Source organism: Antedon mediterranea, chromosome 4 (assembly GCF_964355755.1).
Source record: "Antedon mediterranea chromosome 4, ecAntMedi1.1, whole genome shotgun sequence".
NCBI lineage: Eukaryota > Metazoa > Echinodermata > Crinoidea > Comatulida > Antedonidae > Antedon > Antedon mediterranea.
Genome location: NC_092673.1, coordinates 18,489,421 through 18,507,527, shown reverse-complemented (window position 1 = coordinate 18,507,527; position 18,107 = coordinate 18,489,421). Strand labels below are relative to the sequence as shown.

At 33.6% G+C, this 18,107-nt stretch overlaps 1 long non-coding RNA gene across 1 annotated transcript in view; it reads right to left on the bottom strand.

The window, feature by feature from the left end:
• The window catches only part of LOC140046804 (uncharacterized), a 40,199-nt gene extending 22,292 nt beyond the window's left edge, over positions 1–17,907 (bottom strand). The window contains exon 1 of the long non-coding RNA XR_011844850.1: positions 17,886–17,907. This is a non-coding gene — a long non-coding RNA (uncharacterized lncRNA). The remainder of the gene's footprint in view (positions 1–17,885) is intronic.
• Positions 17,908–18,107: the final 200 nt, after the last annotated feature.

The following is an 18,107-nucleotide window of genomic DNA, read 5'->3' as shown; positions in this document are numbered from 1 at the left end:
CGACACAAGACAATTGTATCTGACAGGTACGTACATTATTCTAAAAAATAAGTCTAGATAGATCCCTTAGGCGTCATAAATCACAGGCCAACAAATCAGTACTCATGACAGAAATTCGACCCAGTTTGGTTCACACAAATGTTTACAGGAATTTCAACACCACAACCGATGATTTGCCCTAAATATTTAAGTAGACTACAGTTTAATTTTTCACTGAATAGGATCGGAGCTTGCATTTCCGATTTTCATTTCGCAGAATGTCTAGGTCTATTTATTTAGTTTGGTTCTTATAATATATAAATACAATCAACTTTATTACTGCGGTTCCATCACCACCACCACGTGTCGCCCAATTCCCGTACATACATTTCCATTTCTCCCTAATTTCTTTAATCCACATAAATTAATTGTCCTTTATGGAATCCAGTATTGGTTTTGTTGTCTCTATTTCTGAATACCCCAATTAGGGGGACACTTCCGTTTTTGTTTAGTGTCCCAAAAAAGTCCCCGTCCGTGGATTCTACTGTATTCGAGAACCATCTGTGAGCACCCCTAGATGGTACGCGAGCGAAGCGAGCGTGCCATCTAGTAGGTGAAATTAACATAATAAATGCGAAGATGTGTGTAATAAATACATAACATTTATTATTACAATTAAATAATATTATCACTGTAACTTGAAATAAATCAAAATAAATGTAAAAATTAAGTTTTTAAGTTTAAGCTAGGCCATGTAACCTAGTCAGTATTAGTAGTCCAGACCATAGCTAGGCTAGAGTAGTATAGCCGGCCGCCCGCGCCGCGCCCGCCTGGTGGAACACCACCGCTTCGTTTTCCTTCGTCGGTATGCTAACTTATAACAATATTTGCACTACTAAAATAAGGAAATGCGATATTTATCTTTAATTTTGAATCATTCTTAGAAATTACTATAAAAATATGGGTGTGCATGATTTCACAATCTGTCGAAAAACCTTGCGCAATTTGCAGATTACTTGCGCAATTTAATACGTTGCTTGCGCAATTTGAAACACATGTTTCAATTCAAATTGCGCAAGGATTTTTTTTGCGCAATTTCAAATTGCGCAAATCGTTCAAATCGCGCATAACATATACATCCGCCCTTATGAGGGCGGGCATCACTCACTGGAGCTCTCTGTTACAAATTTCTCACGCAAAAATCGCGGAATACTCATTCTTGTGATATATATTCTTTGACTGTAGTTATACTCTAGTAGCTAGATCAACTTTCGTATGCACTTTGAGGTCCAGAGAATTTGACTTCAGAAATTGGTTTAGGATGGTCAAACAATCATTATTGGCTTGGTTACACATTTTGAAAATGTGGCGAAAGGTCAAAAGGTCAGGGTGAAAGGTTATCAAACTAAACACCAATAGGTCCTTAAATCTCGACAACCACTGGTCACAGCGAGGTAATTTTGGTCTCAAATTGATCAGAAGGTATACATTCATATTCAGTCTAATGGGACATTTTAGTCAAAAATGACCGGAAATACCATTTCTGACCTTTGACCCACACCCCAGGGCATGTATGTATCTCCGTAACTACTGACCGTAGACACTTGAATTTGGTCTTAAATTGTTCGAAATAAACACATTGTTATTTGTTGTACATTTTAAAAAATGTTACAAAAGGTCAGGGTCAAGGGTTATATGAACAAATATAAATAGATACTTGTATCTCGTCAACCACTCGTCGCAGCAAGTCAATTTTTGTTTCAAAATGTTCAGAAGGCATGCATTCATATTCAATCTAATGGGACATTTTAGTCAAAAATTATCAGAAATGCCATTTCTGACTTTTGACCCACATATCATGGCATCTTCATGTAAGTACTGGTCGTAGAAACTTTAAATTTGGTATCAAATTGTTTGAAATATACATATTTACATTCATTGTAATAGAAAATGTGGTTAAAAGATGAACAGAAATACTATTACTAATGTTTAAAACAAAAAACATATCTCTACATAACTTATCCTTAGACAGTAATGTTATGCAATAACTGATACTTTAAATTGTTTTAATTTCAAGTACTAGTTATTGCTGTCCCCAAGAACATTTTGATAGAAACGTCAAGCTCAACAGTTCTTTTCAGAATGCTAGAAGTAACTTGTCATGTGTATCCAATTAAACGCCCTGGGCATTTATTGTTCTAAGGGGTTTTTAGGGGGAGGGGGCATCTATATTTGGGGTATAATATGGTAATATGTATAATCAATTAAAAACCACCTAGATGTAAAAAAAAAAATACAGCACAATTAATATCAAAAAGTGAAAAAAATGCTTGGTAAATTGTAGATTATGGTAGTTAATGTAATGTGTTGTGATACAATTATTGTGTAAATGCATGTGGCGGGCGTATTCCACATGATGGAGGGAATGGTGGCGTTTATTTGAGGGAGGCTTTTATTCAAAGCGGGTGTTAATTCGAATAAATACTCTAATTTTAATAATTATAATTCGTTTCTCAACTGATAAAAGGTACTGTACTTTACAAGATTCTTTTTCTTCTTTATGCTTTTTAACGAAATGTTTCTGTCTTTTGGAATAAAAGTGACACTGTCATAGATAACATTAAATGGATCTTCTCCTCTAGGTGCCAGTACAGTATAATGATATAAAACAATGACATATCATTATCCTGACACAATTGCACTCATAATGGATCTTCATTCTATCATCTGTTTGTTTGTGACTACAATTTGACAACAATCTTTCCGCAGTCTTTTGCATATTTTTAAATGCCAATACATAGTTTCATTACTATTGTACAATATGTCCAGCTTTCCTGAAAACACCCTTGTGTACTGTAGTACAGTGTTGTACTGATTTTATCATGATAACTTCTGATGCTTTTATTGTCAATGCATTCAGTACCTAAAACATGTCAAAGTTTCTAGTGGTATTGATAATAAATCTCCAGAAACATATTATTGTTTTATTATCTACACTGGGAACAGACGTGTATAATATACACCGACAACACTTATACATATTATGTATAAGTTTTGTCGGTAACATTAAAAAATATTATGCAACAGTGTTACGGAATAATGACAATGAATTGATCTATTATAGTTGTCTCTGATACCTTTTATTACATGATTGTACTTGCACCAGGATAGAATGAGGTTTAATCCAGTTATTAATTATATTAATTAATTTTTTTGTTATCTGGGGTGTATTTATTTGATTATACATGTTACCATTATTACACCCAAACAAAATAAACGCCTTCCCTGAATAAATAAATGCCCGGGCCTTTTATTCGGGTAACTATGGTAAGTTACTTCTAGCATTCTTAACTGTTGAGCTCGAGTATTTATTCGAATTAACACCCGCTTTGAATAAAAGCCTCCCTAAAAAAAACGCCACCATTCCCTTCAATAGAACATCATGTGGAATAAACGCTCTGCCACATGCATTTACAAAATAATTGTATCACAACACATTTCATTAACTACCATCTAGAATTTACCAAGCATTTTGACATCATTTTTTGATAATAATTGTGCTGTATTTTTTTTACATCTAGGTGGTATTTATTTGATTATACATGTTTATAACATATTATTATACCCCAACTAAAGATGCCTCCCCTCCCCCTAAAAACCCTTTTGAACAATAAATATCCGGGGCGTTTAATCGGATACACATGGCAAGTTACTTCTAGCATTCTGAAAAGAACTGTTGAGCTTGACGTTTATATCAAAATGTTCTCGCAGCAATAACTATTACTTGAAATTGAAACAATTTAAGGTATCAGTTATTGCATAACATTACTGTGTAGAGATATGTTTTTTGTTTGAAACATTAGTAATAGTATTTTCTGTTCATCTTTTAACCACATTTTCTATTACAATGAATGTAAATATGTATATTTCGAACAATTTGATACCAAATTTAAGTTTCTACGACCAGTACTAGATGCACTGGTATGTGGGTCAAAGGTCAGAAATAGCATTTCTGATAATTTTTTACTAAAATGCCCCATTAGACGGAATATAAAGGCATGCCTTCTGAACATTTTGAGACCAAAATTGACTTGCTGCGACCAGTGGTTGCCGAGATACAAGTACCTTTATTTATTTGTTTATATAACCCTTGACCCTGACCCTTTGACCTTTGTAACATTTTTCAAAATGTGTAACAAATAACAAAATATATATTTCGAACAATTTAAAACCAAATCCAGGTGTCTACGACCAGTAGTTACGGAGATAAATACATGCCCTGGGTTGTGGGTCAAAGGTCATAAATGGCATTTCCGGTCATTTTGAACTAAAATGTCCCATTAGACTGAATATAAATGTATACCTTCTGATCAATTTGAGACCAAAATTACCTCGCTGTGACCAGTGGTTGTCGAGATTTAAGGACATATTGGTGTTTGGTCTTATGACCTTTCGCCCTGACCTTTTGACCTTTCGCCACATTTTCAAAATGTGTAACCAATCCAATAATGATTGTTTGACCACCCTAAACCAATTTCTGAAGTCAAATTCTCTGGACCTCAAAGTGCATACGAAAGTTGATCTAGCTACTAGAGTATTAGGGAATTTTAGGTCAAAAAAATGCAAATCTGTGAAATAATTATTAACAAAGGTTTTTCAGTGGATTCATGTTCCAATGCATCCCAAGTCATCCCAAAAAATTCCTCGATGAATTTTGAGCTGGGGAAAGGGGGTAATTTTGAGGTCAAAGGTCATTTGGTGTCAAATTAGAGATACGCCTGTTATTGTTTTAATAACGTTGTAAATTTTAAATGTACCTCATTTTATTTAGTATCAAATGATATCTTATTAAATTATCTTTATTTTGATATATAGTTATGCAGGTATATGTATATTGGGTTATATGAATTTTGGTCAATTAATACTAATTTATAAGCATTTTTTAAAACCTCCATTCGTATGGAGAGTGCCCTATAAGCTATATAAAATGTTATTATTGGTTATAACTAGATACAAAATTCATAATTTCATAGTTATATTTTGTGACAGACACATACATTGTGAGTATAGAAACACTAATTTTGTTTGTTTTTTGTTATAATTTATGCCAATTCAAATAAATTAAACTGTTATATTTTTATTTTTGTTGCTAAATAAAATTTAAAGGCACAATGAATAAATGTAAATAAAAACAAAAATACTAATACTAATGCTTAATTCAGATTTAGCTATACTGTATGGCCACACGTAGAATATCTGACCAGGGAGTTGTAAAATGATCTGACAGTAGCTATAATACAGCACCTACGTACAGTACTATTCTTGAAAAATAAAGATATTACATTACATCTAGTAATTATGTGTTGATTAATAATGAAAAAGGCTGTACATCGATTTTTGTTGTACAGTACCATGGATGAATTTTTCCTCAATGGTTGTACGTTTACATTATGTATACATACATACATTAAGCGGGTGAGGTGAGCTGAAAATTGAAATTGTTGAATACAAATGTACAAAACAACCCCAAAAATACTTTACAGATTGACTGCACTAGGCTGCACCCTGCGGTAGGTCCGTAGAGGACCTGATCCGAGGATGAATAGCACAGTAATATAATATAGAATACATACAAATGTTACATTCATCAGACTTCAATGATTATTGTAAACTAACTATTGCTTTAAAATAAGAAAATTTCAATTAAGCTATATTGTCGTTGATATATTTCTTTCAATTTCTCAAGTCACTTCGCAGCCCTTTAGAGGTTGAAGTGCCAGATCCTGGAAGCTCCGACGTTTAAAAAAAAGTAAACTGAAGTAAACCGTTCTGTGTGACTTTCCAACTACAGTATATTAATATTTCCTATTGTCGCATAAAAGTATTTAAGTATTTTAATAAGAGGAAAGTTGTCTTTAAGATACAAAAAAAAAAACACTATGGACATAAAGCATAAACAAACAATATGAAGTGCAAACATTTCACAATTCCCAAAATTAATAAAAATATATACAATATAATCACGATAAGAAAAATATAAAAAACAATACAAATTGAAAAAGGCCTGATTATTTTATGTACAAGTTAAATCAACCAATAAAATATTCTATTTTGAATTTGCTTCAACAATCCTGGCCAGAATATTTGCAAGGTTGGGCCATATAATTAAATCAAATAAGTTATTAAAAAACTTGTTCATTCACATGTCGCTGTTTTCATAACAGTATATCACAGCACCTAAACAGCAGCCAGTAATTGGGAAAACAATTTAACAGAGGATTGGACTCCTTGCATAATTCAGCTATGCAAAAAGCAAAATACATGGTGATAAACATCAGTATCCCATTGAGGTACAAAAAATCTCCATGTGGAGGTAACCATGAGTATCCATTCTATTTACAGTGCCATTGTGTATAATAAAAAAACAATGAATTATGAAAAAATGTTCAGTACAAACAATTGCAACTGTTGTCAATGTTTAAAATAAGAGAGAACAAAAGAATTGTCAACAAAAGAAATAAAACAAATTAAATTACATTTTACCTATATACATTTAATACCAACATTTTTTTCAATAAATTATTTTGTTTTCACTATTATAATACAACAAGCTGTATTACTATTTGTCTCTGTATAAGCTTAGTTGAACCTCACATGCACAATACATATTATAATATTAATATGGGTTACAAAAGCAAATGTTACATGATGGTGAACAATACACACAAAATCAATACTTGGTTAGCAAATTTTACATATTATATATCCAGGGGAAATTTTACTCATTCCCTAATAATCCTATAATTTTTATAACATTTGTACACACACATACATAATTTTCAGTGTCTTAAAATGTTTAAATAAACCAGAAATGTCACAGTTTGTATTATAGTATTTCTTTTGAAATGAAAGGTTGGTATAAACAAATTTAGTTAAACATGAAATTTCAACAGATAGTTACTATAGTCATTGTCCAAGTATGAATGTAACCACTAAAACTACAATTCCGGCCCATAAGGGAGCAACACAAGGTTAGGGTGCACCACAGGCATTAGGTAGTCCAAGAAGGAGAAAATGCGGAGAAAACTTCAAATTCAGATAGGGGGCTAGTGGGGAAGGGGTTTGCAGTGAAATGAGGGTTTGCAGACAAAGGGGTTCATCCAAACCATAATCCCCACCCGCCTGCCTACTACGGCCTGCAATTTGCTCCATTATTTCACTTTTTAAAATAAACTATATTTGCATTTATGCAATTGAATATTATTTACAATTTTTTAGTTTTAATTGGACAATACTGTATTTCTAAAATTTTTTACTGTTGGTTGATATTCTATGCTAAACCAGTATAGCATTGTTTAATGGCTATCTACTGGCTATTTCTGATTACAGAAAACAGTCTGTATTAAATAAAATTACTGTAGTATAAAATAATGATAGATATAACTCACGCTACAACTGAATCTAAAACAAAATTACTGCTCCATAAAATTACCCTAGTACTAGTAGGCTATGTATGTCTTGACTCTCTCTGGTATACTGTAGTAATAATTGCAAGGATGCAAACTGTATAATGAAGATGTTTATTGTTATGCAAATTACAAACACACATTTTACCGCGTTCTGCGTGTCACATGACTTTCATAATAATCAACCTAGCATACAGCCTATTTAATAGAAAATGGTATTGTTATGGTTTTGAATATTATGATGAATTGATAATTTATTGTACGTGTCTAAAAACATTTTTAAGTCTGTATACATGTGAATAAAACTCAAGTAAACATACACTAGGCCATCACACACCATCATGTGACTTTCTGCTGTTTGAAAACCCAATAAAATGATTTGGCAAAAACTAACAATGTAACATAACAAACAAGGCCAACAGCCATAAGTCGCGTGCTAAAACGCATAGTGATACCAGACCGACAGACAGACCGACAGACCGACTGACATAGTGAACTATAAAGTCGCGTCCACGCTACTAAAAATCGCACTCCCTGTTTACTATTTGAATCATGTAGTTTTATTCTTATTAGAAAAATGTTGATTCAAATGATTTAAAAAATTTAAAAATATTTTGATATACAATATTTATTATTTTTGTTGCTTAAACATTAGCAACTATTGAGTAAAAAAAAAACTCTGCATACGCTCAGTAACATCTGATCGTTGTGTAGTCGCTATTATTGTTTTTCAGAAAATGTTCTTTCCTAACCCAGCAGAAATAGCATTTCCGGATATTTTTCAGTGGAACATTAAGGACGCAATTGGCCTCTTACACTAAAAAATTGTAATCACTATCATCGATCAATCGATTTGACAAAGTTGAGTTTGCCGCACATCTGTGTGTTTCCAGGCAGTAATAAGCATTATTTTAGACAAATGGGCGATTCTATTGAGACCAACTCACAAGAGCCAACAAGTAGGCCTGCTGAAGAAGAAACCTACATACCAATAACCTTCACAACTATTACAATCATGACATAGTTGCAGAAGCTGAATGGTTTGTAGGCATACAACCATGAAATAGTTGCAGAAGCTGAATGGTTTGTAGGCATACAACCATGAAATAGTTGCAGAAGTTGAATGGTTTGTAGGCATACAACCATGAAATAGTTGAAGAAGCTGAATGGTTTGTAGGCATACAACCATGAAATAGTTGCAGAAGCTGAATGGTTTGTAGGCATACAACCATGACATAGTTGCAGAAGCTGAATGGTTTGTAGGCATACAACCATGAAATAGTTGAAGAAGCTGAATGGTTTGTAGGCATACAACCATGAAATAGTTGAAGAAGCTGAATGGTTTGTAGGCATACAACCATTACATAGTTGAAGAAGCTGAATGGTTTGTAGGCATACAACCATGAAATAGTTGCAGAAGCTGAATGGTTTGTAGGCATACAACCATGACATAGTTGCAGAAGCTGAATGGTTTATAAGCATAAAACCATGACATAGTTGCAGAAGCTGATTGGCTTGCAGGCATTACAACCATGACATAGTTGTAGAAGCTGAATGGCTTGCAGGCATTACAACCATGACATAGTTGCAGAAGCTGAATGGTTTTTAGGCATACAACCATGACATAGTTGCAGAAGCTGAATGGTGTGTAGGCATACAACCATGACATACATAGTTGCAGAAGCTGAATGGTTTGCAGGCATACAACCATGACATAGTTGCAGAAGTTGAATGGTTTGCAGGCATTACAATCATGACATAGTTGCAGAAGTTGAATGGTTTGTAGGCATATAACCATGACATAATTGCAGAAGCTGAATGGTTTGTAGGCATACAACCATGACAGAGTTGTAGAAGCTGAATGGCTTGCAGGCATTACAACCATGTGTTAGGAGATACATTTATACTATTATATTATTATCACTTTACCATACGATAGTATTGTACTGTATATATTATATTGGTTGTAGACTAGACCAAAGTTCAGTAACCAGGTTGTTAGTAATTGTACCTGTAGGAGACTGCTCATAACTCAAGTTGTCAGAGACACTTGTTTCATATTCCATATAAGGAAATTGTTACAACAACTTCATACTAAGATGATGATGTCATTTGAATTTCATCTTAAAACCAATTTCATCATCTTTAAGTTATTTGATGAGATCATTATGATCACCCCACATATCCTGCATAAGAATATAAATAGTGGTACATTAACCATATTTAATCAGTCCTAATACGAATACTGACATAGCTAAACTAAATGCTGTTAAAGTCTATTGAAGTATCTAGGAGTCTGTTTGACTGTTTTGAACAACTGAAGTAAAGCTTTATATTAGCCTTGGGCTCAGCTATATTTGTAAGTCTTGAATTTCTTTATGTATTTTGATTGTGTGTTACCACCATCTTCTTCTTTGATAATCATTTTAATTGATTTTGTTATCTTTTGCTTTTCTGTTTGAAGAATAAAACGTAGACTAGAGTATATAACTTATCCATTGTATTGCCTATCTTCTGTTTGTGCCTTGCATGTAACAAACGCAACACAATCAAAACAAAATACTGAGTGAATGAAATTTGCAACAAAATGTTATATCGTCCTGTAATTAGTCACATGTGTTTATTGGAGGGAAAAAGTAGCATGCTACATATAAGAGTGTCTTTTCCTGCAAATTAGAGGTGCCATTTATCATGAATTTTATGTGCGAGCGTACCATTTATTCCGGCCATAGAGGTGTTACATTTTCAAAATCGCCTCACCTCAGCCCCAACCATGGTGGGTGTCACAAGTGACATAAGTTTTGCATTTATTGTGCAAGTCATGCTTACTTTTCCTTTTGTTTTCATTATTTGAACCTTTCTTTTGTTTTAGGAAACTATTGTTTGAAGCCAGTGGAGCAGAGTGTTTGTGTGCAGAGAAGGAGTGTGTGGAGGTTGCTGATTGGAGGAGAGGTGTAAGAGTTGAGTTGGTGTGTGAGTTGCTGATTGGTTGAGAAGGATAAGGTGGTGGTATGTGTGCAATTGAGGGAAGGTTGAGAGGGAGATGAAAATTGAGAGGAGACAGAGAAGGAGGGTTATGTTATGTTGAAGCAGAAAGGAAGTAAAGTGGTATATATGAAGTTAATAAATTGTGTGGGAATAGGGATACTGTATCATTGTTTGAGAATTGCTTGGGGGTTTTTTTTTGTGGGGTTTTTTTTAGGGGGGGTTTGGATTATAGAAGGAAGAATTGTTGGTCAAAGATTATTATTAAATTTATTTTTACATTTATATGTGTACAGGTGTGGCTATTTACCGTTGTTTACCGGTGGTTACCAGATATTACATGTCCGAAAGAGCCGTAATTGCGGCTGTGTGACAGTGGGGCTGAGTTGGTGTGGACTTTCTACAGTTGCGCCCCCACCCCACCTCTCACCTCTCACAAAATCCTGCATCCGCCCCTGCTATGTGCATTCCAAGTTCTCAAATTGTTAAAACAAATTTCATTATTAAATAGAAAAGTTTAGTCATTTTTTACACATCACATCGAACTTTACAGTGCATTGTAGTTATTTAATACATCATGAAAATGAAACACTGTGTTTTCTGAAAATGAAAGACAACAACACTGTGTTTGAATGCTGTGAGATCAGGGAAACCCCATGGAAGGCCTGTTTGTTATGTGGTGACACCAGTATAGAAACAACGTCAACTCAGTTCTGATTGGTTGGTTAAAATGCTTACATAATACATTTGTTCTCTATTCATATTATATAAAGTAAAACCTGATTCGATCAAACAAGCTGGATGGATCGGTGGTGTATTGATGAGGGTATAGGCCTAGAGGCAGGGTTGCAGGGGTCGAATCTCTGCTTGTCAATTCTTTTTTACCTTTTTTATGGGTTTTTAAAAATGTTTGGTTACAAGGGCTGGAGGCCCGATCTCCTCAATAATGAGTCGAGCATGAACATTAATGGGGGGTTCCGGTTTAAAATTATATAAAATATATTTGTTTGTCTCTTCAACGGTAAAAGTTTCAATTTATATAAGCGCCCAGTGAAGCAGAACGAAGGCTGTGAAATGAGGCCAGATTACAAGTGCAGCTACGGCAAAATCACACTGTGGTTACAGAATAGGAAATTCGTGAAATGGTCAATCTTCCGACGACTCGTTATCATTAACCATATCAATTACTTTTGTAAAATTATACTTATCTGATGTAATTTTAGTCGGTCTTCCCATTTATAAAGTCAATTTTCTATGAAAATTCATCACAATTGTGTCAAATCATTTGGAGATTCAGTTTACGTTTGCCGATTTTCGCACTGACTTAGGGAAAAGCCTTCAAAATCAATGAAGCGTAACGTATACTGTACATTCCTGCTGCTGAGGAGCGATACACATGCCTGACATCGTCACATGATAAGCAGGTACAGTATACAATACCAAACTGGTCGGGTCGAGTATACCCCATCTATAATCACTACATGAACGATGTACAGTATTTCATTGAAGGTCGACTCGACCTACCAGAGTGGTATCTTATAGATAATAGAGATCGAATGAGAGAGTTGGAATATTGGTGAACATAGTATTGCTAATTTTAACAAGTGTAGCCTATAGTAAAAGGCCTGGTAGTATCAATTCGCATAGGGTCTACTACACTAGCTAGCTCAATTTTTAACTGGGCTGGATCGGCTAGGTCTCCTTCCTACTACTAGGTCAACTTGCTTGATGCAGTATTCGCTTTTTTGGAGAGTAAACTATTTTAGGCCTACTTAGACGATCGCGGGACACCATAACGTGCGGACGGCGATCGGACCTTGTTTTGCCTCAATATTTACATACAGCCGATTTTGTAGAACGTTTTAGGTTTAGATTGTTTAGGAGTTTGGTTGATAGGATGGGTTTGGAATCCACTGAGTTTTGTTATTTATGGGCCAATCGTCTAGTAGGCTAGCTAGGCCCACGGGCCCCAATGTTTTAACGTAGCCATCATGACATGGAATCCCTACGGTAGTCAGAATGGCTCTCACCCATAAAAAAAAATGATTTAGGCTAGGCCTAGTACGTGAAGCCGATAATACGATCTGTACTATAGAGGTAAAAATAGTACAATTTATGACTCTATGATCTGTACTAAATTTTGTATTTCATTAAATGTCAAATAAATATATGCTACTACTGTTATTATTACACTTTAGGCCTTCTAGCTTAGAAAATCTACAAAAAATGTATTTCACAATGATCGGGTGGTCGTCGTTTGACAGGGGAGAGAGATGTAAATTAGTCGACAAACACAACGTACATGACGTCGCGAGTTTGGAATCCACTGATGACGTGTTTTGTAATATCTCATGAATATTAATGAGCTTTCCTAAAGCCTGGTTTCCAGTCGACGTAAGAAATTAGAATTTCTTTACGATTGCATCATTTTTACATTGAAAATTGAAAATCGACAGGAAACCGGTTGAAAAAAGCTAAATGTCAAAACGACGTAACGCAAGTAGAAATCGCTGTAGTACAAGTGTTTGACAGGAAACCGGTGACTGAAGCTTCCGTCTGTTACGTCGATATTCGACGGTTCGACAGGAAAACTTACGAAAGTTGACTTGAGAACCAGCCAATCAGTGACGAGGATTATGTGACGTTGGCAAGAAGGTTAAAGCTTGGAAAGGTGAAATAAAGTAGAAAGTACCATATATAATATAAGAATTGTTGACAATAAATGATACGTAAATAAACCTAAACCACGATTTTGTTCAATTCGTGATAGAATGTAATAATTTAGGTGGATGAAATACAAAATAGATGTGAGAACTATACAAAATTGTCTTGCTTGTTACTTAAATATAATTATATAAACATAGTCAAAATACGATATAATGGGTAAAAATAATACACATAGGCAGACTAAATTAAAAACTATATGGCAATAAAATGTCATAAAATGTTAGAGAACAGTGTCATCATCAGGATCATCAGGATAACAATACGTTCACCTGGCATATAGTTTGCATTCAAAAGCAGGTGGGGAAAAATTACATAATGATTTTGTTTTAATTGTAGGATTAAGGTAGGTTTAGGTAATAAATTAATAATATATATTTATTAAATTCACCGTAGTGTTTGCAATTTATAGGCCTATGATAATTTGATTATGAAAATAAATAATTATTAGCCTACATCATTTGAATTATCTATTTATAAAAAAATGAAAACCGGGTAAAAAAAACCAATAGATAAAATGTATATGTAAATAACATCGTAGGCAAGTCATGATATTCAACGTTATAACAACAGTCTAATCATAAACAATAATTAAGCCATGCAGGGTGGTACAAAGAAAATCAAAACAAAAGGCGGCAGACACAAAATTAAAACTCCGATAAACAAGCTCTCTCGGGTGGGTAAAATCATGGGATTGTTTAAGCCGCTCATAAAATAATTCTCAGAATAAAAAGACTAAATTTGTCGGCGACTATCAAAAGAAGAACTGATAAAACATTTTAATTAATAACTAATTAAGATTATGTAAAAAATATGTCATAGCCTCACTGCACTGTTTATGTTTTGGAAAATGGCCTCCTCTTTTCGCGCGGAATTTATGAGCCAATCAGAAATCATTTCTTGTTATCACGTCATATGTGTTGAAATCGCAAGGAAAAATTTCAACTCGACGTAAGGGCAAGAAGGACAGACTTTGCGATAAATTCAACTTTCGTAACGACGGAATCAGCACATGTAATGATCTAAATTTTTGCGGTACAACGTGATTATGACAATTTTGTGTCGACGTTAGTTTTTGGTCAACTGATCGGAACGCAAGCGTAATCGTAAGAAAACGACGCAATCGTAAGCGGAAACAAATCTTACGTCGACTGGAAACCAGGCTTAAGCTGCTGAAAAACAGACTCTCCATGAATTTACCCTAAAATGTATATGAAATTTAATTGTTTAAATTTCTCGTTATTAATATTACTTCTTCATTCTGACATGTCTATATACTGTAGGCTTAGCCTAGTTATAATATTTTTTATTTAATAAAAAACGGCGCTAGTTCCGTTTCGCACCTGTTTTTATTTCGACTTCCTTTTGACTCGAAATTGTTAAGCAACTTATTGTGAATACCACACCTTAAAATTGGGCCTCAAAAGTACTTTTATGAAGAAGAATCACATAAAAAGTAACAAATAAATCCTTAAATTGATGATTTTACAGACATGATTCTCGCATACCGTTCGCGAATTTAGCATACTCGAAGTTCAATATTTTCGTTTCTATGGAGCGCCAAAAGAGCAACAACAATAGATGGTTAAAAACTCAGTGGAATGCGTCTAATCTTTTAATGCATTTATTATTGAAATACACGTTTAATTTTAATATATTTTGTCAATAAAAATGCTGTAACATTTTACTGCTAATAATTTGCTGTTTTCAAATAGCAACCAACCCTAGGCCTAACTAAGAGTAAGAATATAGACTAAGAGGAATATTATTTAGATCACAGCAGTACATGTAATATTTAAAACAAAAAGCCGAAAAAACTAAGAACATAGATGATTGGAATTCTTACAAAAAGGCAAGAAATAAATTAAATAATTTGTCTAAATCACTAAAACGCGACTATATAAATAATAAATTAAAGGATAATGTTAATGACACTAAAACATTATGGAAAACCATGAAAGACTTTTTACCCAATAAAAAGAAACAAACTAAAACAACTCTCAATGTAAACGGTAATGAAATAAACAAGCCAACTGATATTGCTAATCATTTTAATAAATATTTTTGTTCAATTTCTAATGAACTTGCATCCCATTTTAATGACAACCAAAACGATATTACCGTTGAATCGTTATCACAATTTCAACAACGTTTCAACTTTAAAGATATTAATGGAAATGAAATTGAAGCTTTGTTGGAAAAGTTAGAAATTGGAAAAGCTACTGGAATTGATGGGATTTCCGCTAGGTTACTTAAAATTGCATCTTCACAAATTTCTCAAAGTCTTGCCTTTTTGTTTAACTGGTCATTAAGATCTGGTGTTATTCCAAGTGAATGGAAATGTGCTAAGGTTACTCCGCTTTATAAAGGAGGATGTAAACATGAACTTAACAACTACCGTCCAATATCTGTTATATCTATTGTTATGAAAGTTTTTGAAAGATGCATCCATAATCAAGTTATGAATCATATAAATGAGTTTAATTTATTATGTAAAAATCAATCTGGTTTTAGGTCGTTACATTCAACTTCTACTACACTGATAGATGTATGCAATTATATATATAAAAATATTGATAATGGCTTGGTAACTGGAGCAATTTTTCTTGACCTAAAAAAGGCGTTTGATACGGTAGACCACGATATTTTATTACGTAAATTATGCACCTTTGGAATGATAAACACTGAGCTTGCATGGTTCAGTAATTATTTAAAAAATCGCAAACAATTTGTTAATTTTAATGGAAAAAAATCTGAAATTTTAAATGTCAACTATGGGGTACCACAAGGCTCAATTCTTGGCCCTTTGTTGTTTATTTTATACATAAATGACTTACATGATAGTGTTGATGGGATTTGTAAAACAGTCCTCTATGCAGACGACACTGCGCTTTTTTATGCATGTAAATCAAATGAAGAGCTTACAACAGTTTTAACTGAACAGTTGGAAAATGTAAAACAATGGTTAGATAAACATAAATTAACTCTAAACATTGATAAAACCAAATACATTCTTTTTGGTACTCATGCACGTGTTAATAAAACAACAGATGAAACAGTAATTTTTGATAACATTCCGATTGAGAAAGTTGAAACGTTTAAATATTTGGGACTTACATTTGATGAACAACTCTCATGGAAAGTACATATTGATTCTATATGTGCAAAACTATCAAAAATTATACATCTATTTTATAGATTGAAAAGTTTTACATCTCCTAAAATTATTAAAAGATTATACAATGCTCTATTTTTATCACATATTGACTATTGTTCAACAGTCTGGGGTACTGGTTCAAACGCCCATATTTTAAAATTGCAAAGGGTACAAAATAGAGCTGCACGATTAATACTAGGTGCTGATATTCGAACTCCTGTTAGACAAATGCATTATGATTTAGGTTGGCTAACAATTAAGACAAGAATTGAATATCATACAATTTGTACAATATTTAGATGTTTACAAGAATCTGTACCTTCATACTTATGTGATGTTTTGCAATATATTAGTAGTGTACACAATATTCAAACCAGAAACTATGAAAATAATTTGTTGTATTTGCCCAGATGTAACCTCGAAATATACAAACGTAGTTTTGTTTATTATGGAAGTTCACTCTGGAATGGCCTACCTTATGAATTAAGAAAACAAAACAATTATAACCGTTTTAAATCACTTGTTAAGATTCATTTATTGTTGCCGGTGGTCTAGGATGGTTCCAGTGAAATATATTTAAATATGGTATAAAAGTATAATAATAATGAGAACATGCATTGAAGTTTTAGTTTAAGTTTTAGTTTAAGTTTAGTTTAAGTTGTTTTCAAATTTTGTTTAAATGTGCCGTAGGGCCCCACGGAAGAGCAGTTTTATTTTATTACTGAGAGGGCTACCCTACTAAAAGAAAACGAAATAAATAAATAAATAATGAATTTGTCGATTTTCATTCCTAAAATAAAAGTTCCTGCAAAAACCATGTACAGTATCAACAGTAATATTTTTGTTGCGTTGACATTGACAAAATATGATAAAATTGAACGTAATTTTCACCAATAAATGCATTAAATATACGCAATTTACTGAGTTTTTAGCCCTCTATTATGATTGCTCTTTTGGCGCTCCATAGAAACAACAACATTGAACATGGAGTATGCGAAATTCACAAACTGATGTGCGAGAAACACGTCTGTAAATTTATCAATTTAAAGGATTTATTTTTTACTTTTTGTGTGATCTCCTTTGTAAAAGTATTTTTGAGGCCTAATTCTAAGGTGTGGTACTCACGATAAAGTTACTTAACCAATTTTGAGTCGAAATAAACGACAGGTGCGAAACGGAACTAGAAGAAGGCCTAGCGCCTAAAAAACGATATTTAAAAGCAATTATAAACCCAGAATCCCCCTACATCCTCATCCATCCATGTGTTTATGTTCGTCTTAGGACCAATCACAATGCAGTTGATGTCTGTTCTCTAACGACAAGTTGTGGAGACTCCCTCAGCAGGCCTGTCTTTATTCTACTAGGGGCCTAGCCTAGCCTTCTTAGGCCCACTATAGTATATAGAATAGGCCTAGCTATAAGGGCTAAAAGCCTTTGATAGCTAGAGGTAGGGCCTGCACTAGCTAGTTAGAATTAGCCTAGCTAGGCCTATAGGCCTATTTAGGCCGATATAATATAGTACTAAGTTTGTAGGCCTAGGATACAGTAATGATAATAATGAAACAAAAACTTACTTCTTGTGTTTGACATTCTTCGGCATCCCATGCATGTTGTTGAGTTGAGTGGTTTGTTGGGTGAATAAACTTTTATTTTTTATAGAGGGCGCAATCACCATTTTTGCCTACGACTTAACATCGCTGTGTAATGTATAATATCGAAGAACTTTATTACTCTCTGGATTGGTGGAATGGATATTTTGTATAATATACGATGAATAGCAAACCACGTACATTTTG